Below are 6,236 nucleotides of genomic sequence, written 5' to 3' on the forward strand. Positions count from 1 at the left end.
AAATTCAACCATGTCCCATCCACTGCCATACATTATCCTTCATCCTTTCATGACCGCCACCCTGAATCATATGTCACAGATCATTTTCACCTCCATTAAAATCATTAGCTCCGTTCCGTGTCACTGATGTGGGATTCATTAAGGCCCTCCTTTGACGGATCGCTTCTTGTCGACATCAGCTCATTATCCGAGAAGTTGATCTAGGAACAACCCCTTCAGTACTTTGAAGCTTGCATGCCTCAATGTCAAGTTTCTCACTTCCGGCGACAGGTATACATCAATGACCTTCGACCGAAAGATTTTGCGTGGTGTTCGACGCCAAGTCCTTTATTCACACCACGTGAATTGTACTGCAGTACCTTGAGGGTCATTATCATTATCGGTTATTCCTCTCGTGCTTGTTAATGGTTTACATCATTGACCGGTAATCAAGCGAGGTCTTTCCATGTTCGACTTCAGAACATTTCTCACATGGATCGACTTGTACTTAGAGTGAAGATCGAACGAGTTTGAAGACCCCGGATCTAGTTTCATCCATCCGGGCTGCGATATATATTCAGGAAAGATAAAGACATTGACATGTACATCATTGCAGCAGATAATCATCCTACTCAAAGGATGATAATTTCATCAAAATTATCAGTCTACCATCACACGATTGTCTGTTCTATGTACAGAAAAAATGAATTTATAAAGTTGAGCATGGGAATGCCCGCCTCAGCTAGATCATGAAAGCAGTATGAAAAATAATGTATTGTATTGTATCTTATTACAGGTCTCCTCTCAGCATTGGATGAACTTCGGATCCCCCTGATAAAGCATTTCACCCGATAAGCAGCCTCATACTTTAGGGGGCAACTATTATAGACATTTTTGTGCCTTACAGCATTGAGCATGAAATGTCCATAATCTAAGGGATCCAAAGTCCCTAAACATGTTGTTCCTACCCCTAGAGGAACAAGGCTAACAAACCACAGCAATTCACAGAAGTTCTCCACCAGAAACTGCTCAAAAACAAGTCAATTCAGGATCATTTCAGTGGCTACACTAGCTGTTTGCGCTGAATGTCAAAGCCAACACTGGCTACCTGCGCTAAATGTCAAAGGCAACACTGGCTACCTGCGCTGAGAGAGAGTGGACATGTGGCAAGTTCATTTCTCAAGGTGTCAGAACCCAGGAAGCTTCCAAAATGACACTTGCCTCAAGGAATTCGACTGGTGATGAGTAAGAGGTTCCAAATCTCCAAGTGGAAGCAAGAACCTCCAAGTGGAATCAAGAACTGACAGAGGGAGAGGACACTAGTCAGATCTCAAGCTGACTCATCCTCTCTCCAAACATCTATATATAGATCTCTCCTCCATGAGATCTAGAGGCTGGAATTTTGTTATTGCAAAGAATTGTTGTTGGTTTGAGATTGGAATCATTGGGTGCTAAATGCTTTGAAGGGGGTGAAGATAGGAATTCCATTTGCTAGGAAGGAGATGCTGGATTGGAGCCCTCTGGGTTGTATCTCTTCCTGAACCTTGTTATTCATCAATAAATCTATCTTGGTTTCTCCTATATGCTGATGTATTTTTGATGTATGAATGCATTAGTATGTTTAGTTTATTTCTAATCCTAAACTAGTTATGAATGTGAATATCTGTCTTTGTGTAGTGTTCTTCTCTTGTCACAAGTAGTTGTTCTCTTGTGATCTTGCAGGAACCCGTTGAAGCTGGACAAGCAAGAAGGCAAGTAGATGTTCTCTTGTGATCTTGCATGAACCTGTTGAAGCTGGGCGAGTGAGAAGGCAAGTAGCTGTGAACTCCCAAAGAGAAGAGAGACCGGATTGAGGGACAAACGGAAGACACCGGTAAGTCTATTTATCTCTCTTCTTTCACATTTCATAAAGGAAGAAACCATAATAGCTGTCCTTGTTTGTTGCTAAGGCACTGTCACACCTTAGGTGGATAGGATCATCCTGCATAGGCATTTTTCCCCACAACACTTGGGCTATAGAAGACATCCAAGGGAGGAATTTCTTCTATCTGCAAAATGATTTGATCGAAGGGGTCCTTTGGGATTATTTCTACTTCCTTTGAACTGGGTAGGCCGCTGGTTGCACTTGGAACCTGTTGTGAAGTGGTTTCCTATGTATCTGCTGCTTTCGAAGTTTCAGTGTCTTTTGAGCACTCAAGACTACTGATAATTGAATCAAATTGCTGCCATTCCTGGAGCAATTTGGGATCAATTTGAGTATCCACATTCACCTCTATGTTGCTCTGTTTCTGCTCTTTAGTCTGGGTTTCCTCTTGCACTTTCTCCTGTTTTTTTGTTGTAACCGGCGGTTCCTTTGAATGTTTTTGTTCAGGCTCGCTTGATCTTGTTGTTGGGATTGTCGCTAACAGATCCAGAGGCAGAGTTTGCAACCTCTGTTCTCTGAGTCTGTTGAATTCAACTAACCCTTCATCTTTGTATTCCATTATGGCCAGCGATCTAACTTGATACATTGATTCAGCTGAGGAGAACAGGTCATCAAATTTGTCTTCTATATGATCAAACTTTGTCAATTTGGCCTGTTCAAGAGCATTATAGGCGACTTTGTTGGGATCAAATCGCCTGTTAGGGAGAGTCGCTAGAGTTAATGACTTCATCTTCGTAGCTTCTTTTTCTGCATGTTTGAAATCATGCAACGTGTAGACACCACATCGCAGAGGAAAGGAGGGCCAGACCTGCTTCTTACTTTTCTTGAGAGTTTGTGTAACTCCTTCGGCAATAATATGATAGGCTATCTCCCTTGCCAGCAGTTTATCAGGTATGTACAAAGGAAGAACATGAGGTTCGGCTTGGCTGCCGAAAATTCTTATATAAGAAAATTTCTCCTCCCCAAACCATCTTCCTATTAATGTCAAATCAATCCCTGCTTGGTAAGAAATCTTGGGAGCAGGTTTATTAAAAATAGAATAATGAATGGGTAACATGAAGTCGTTGCAGACTTGGTACAAATGGTGCTTATAGGAATTCTTCCATGATTTCTGATGGTATATGTGAATAGGCATGGGGTCTTGTGGAGTCCACCTCCAGCCGAGTACAGGAAACTCAGAATTAAAACACAGGGTATCTAGTATATAAGCACTGTAGTAGAATGGGGGAATAAGCCTTTCTGAGACGGAAGTTTTAGTTCTAAAACTAAGAACTGTTGTCGCTAGCTTATCTGACAGTATGGTTGCCCAATCCATTATCTCACTATTACATGCCGCTTCCATCAAGGGAACCATTTCTATAGTGAAATTAGCGGAATCGTGCAACCCCCACAATCTACACATCATTATCCCAGCATAACAATACGGAGAACATAGAGAATCAACAAAGTACTTATCGGAAGTTTCATGCTTGTGTTTCGCTGGATTTTGCCTCCATTCCCAAATGGGTTCGGATTCAGTTTCGTTCTCATTTCGGAATTTCTCCAGAAATGCCTTGTTGTACTTCTTCTCTGGCTCAGGCAAATGATACATTTGCCTCAAATCATTAGCCTTGAATGAACCGAAGATTCTCCCATCTCTGGTGCAGAAAGTTCTGTCTGTGATTGGGATTTCCTCAATTGCCCACTTTACTACATCCGTATATGGGAGAATTTGTTCACGAGCCACTATCCGATGAAGGAAAGAGTCGACCAAGTCTTTCAAAGTACCATCAGATTTTCTATTGGAACCCGCTGTAGCTTGTACTGCCGTCACCTTTGGTTCTTCGGCTTCGATCAAATTATAGGTACTTTTCCAAGTGGTCTTGGCAAGTCCTGAACATGTAGTATCAGATATTAATCCTTTCTTTTTATTTGTTGGATCAGCAACGGCTTGTCCTGTGGCTGGTGCAGTGGAAGCGGACTATGGTTTTCTTAGACTTCTTCCCCGTTCTGCTTGAAACTATTACTTCGGAAGAATTCTGCACAGTAGTGGAAATAAGCGTAACACAGAGAATTGGTAGCGAAAACCAAATACGAGTGAGATATATTGATCAATGCATGATGAGGGATTAACTTTAAAGTGGCCGCGGATACAATCTATGAGAGGATTTTTTAAGCTTACTATTTCATTAAATGGCCATTAAAACCTGCCAATCCTTTAAATGCTCATCATATCTCTTATCGGCCGCATGAATTGTTTAAGCGTGCCTTGGACGTTTTGGCAGTTGAGCACAGGTGAATCACTATTTGAAAGATAAGGCCTTAAATACGAATTAATCGTAATAGCTCTGCTTTAACGGCTTTTTGAAGTTTGCGCTTTTGGCTTTATCGCAATCGGGTGTCGGGGAAAACTTAAATCTTTATATTGACACCTTTTGAAATCCCCAATCGCCGATAGCGATATCGCATTGCATCGCATTGGGAGTATGGGCACTTTAAAAAGCATGCATGGTATATCCCCAATCGCCGATAGCGATATCGCATCGCATTGGAGCGAAAGGGACGTGATCGCATCGCATCGGAGCGAAAAGCATTTAATCGCATCGCATCGGAGCGGGAAGCACTTTTGTTATGGGAACTTATTATTGCCGATATCCGATAGCCTACTGCATGTCATCGCATCGGAGAAAACCAAAGGACCTTTAAGTTATGCCTCCTTTGTCATTGCGATATGCGATCTTGCGATCGCTTTATCGCAATGATAAAAGATTAATTATTTATATTATAAGACCAAATAATTGGTTTGTCAAAAAGGTTTTTTATAATGTTTTCATTTTATTTTTCGGACCTTTTTGAATAATAAAAAGTTGATACCAATTAAAAATAAAAAGGGACCCATTTCATATTATAGTTTTACGAATAAAATGGTATGAAATGGGGGGTTGTTGTAGAGCACAACACAACCATACATGTCATTGAAGACATAATGATATGAAAATGATAATTTTTCCTTCATACTACGCTAAGAGGTGCATTTCAACTTCATGAAATATGTGCTTTTCTTTTCATACCTACCCTCCAAAGGGTTGAGAATTAGATGGAGTCTTCATGCGGTCCTGATCTTTGATCTTCTATCATACCCCAAGGTTCCTTGGTATTCTTATCTTATGAATATATCTTCTCCTCAAACCCTTAAGTGTCATATAGCATGTCCTCCTTCTTCATCTCCTTCTTCATCATCTTTCCATAGTGTAAGAGAGTACCTGCATCTGCAACTCATTCATGATGAGACGGCATCAGTCTAAAAACCCCTAGCCTAAGATAGAGAAGGTGGATCAATTCATCAATTGGGCCGATACTAAGTGACAGTCAAGGGAGAAGGCCTTAAACTTCACAATTGTGCAGTTCAATCAGCTAAGGGTCAATCTTGATCATTAAGACTACGCAGAGCACAACTCAACCCAAACTGAGGGAAATTTTTGCACAGTCCTCACTAAGGGAAAAAATTGCGCAATCTCCACTCAAGGAAAAAATTTACATAGTTCAAGGAGGCGGTGGAGGTTGTGGGATAGGGCCCTAGGAGAACAAACTGCATAGTTTCAGGAGGTAAGGGGGACTGGGAAACTAAGAGACTTGAAGAGATGAATTGCACAGTTTCTGGAGGCAGTGATCTTCGGCTAAGGGAGGGACACTAGAGGAAGCATATGCGTAGTTTTGGAGGCCAAGGCTAGTTGGTCTTCTACGCATTTCATATTTCCAGCTAAGAAAGGAAAAACTTGAAGGTTTAAGATGTGAAGTGCGTAGTTTAGGAAGGTTGGATGAGGCTAGGTTGATAAGAATCCTCAAGAATTTGGCTAAGTGTGGGATCAGTGGAACCGATGTGAATAGTGATAGAAATTGATTGTGACAACACATTTGGACAATTAGTGATACACCGTAGATCATCCAGAACATATGAAAACATACGTCCCTTAATGCAACAACCTTTGTGGTAACTTACAACAAGTGTTGCTCTGATGATAGACTTTGTGAGGATAATGACGAAACTTGTGTAATAATACGTGAAACATTGGAAATGAGTGTGAAACATGTATATATGATGATAACAACTCATTTTCACAAATATTTCCCCATGAAGCAAACCAAAACTCCCATTTGCATGACAAGTGATAATTCCCACGCCCGAAGATGACACTTTCTATATAAAGATAAAAGTGTGAACGACACTTGAGATCCAAGAAGGGAGTTTGAAATCAGAAACTGACAAATAAGTGACTAAGGAACAATCGATCGCAGGATCCACAGTAGGCTCCAAAAATTGATTGTAGGCCAAAATTTTGGAGGGTGTTACAGT

The sequence above is a fragment of the Pinus tabuliformis genome, chromosome 3_2 (assembly GCF_031772625.1).
Source record: "Pinus tabuliformis cultivar Carrire ecotype Pingquan chromosome 3_2, CPIR1, whole genome shotgun sequence".
Classification (NCBI taxonomy): domain Eukaryota; kingdom Viridiplantae; phylum Streptophyta; class Pinopsida; order Pinales; family Pinaceae; genus Pinus; species Pinus tabuliformis.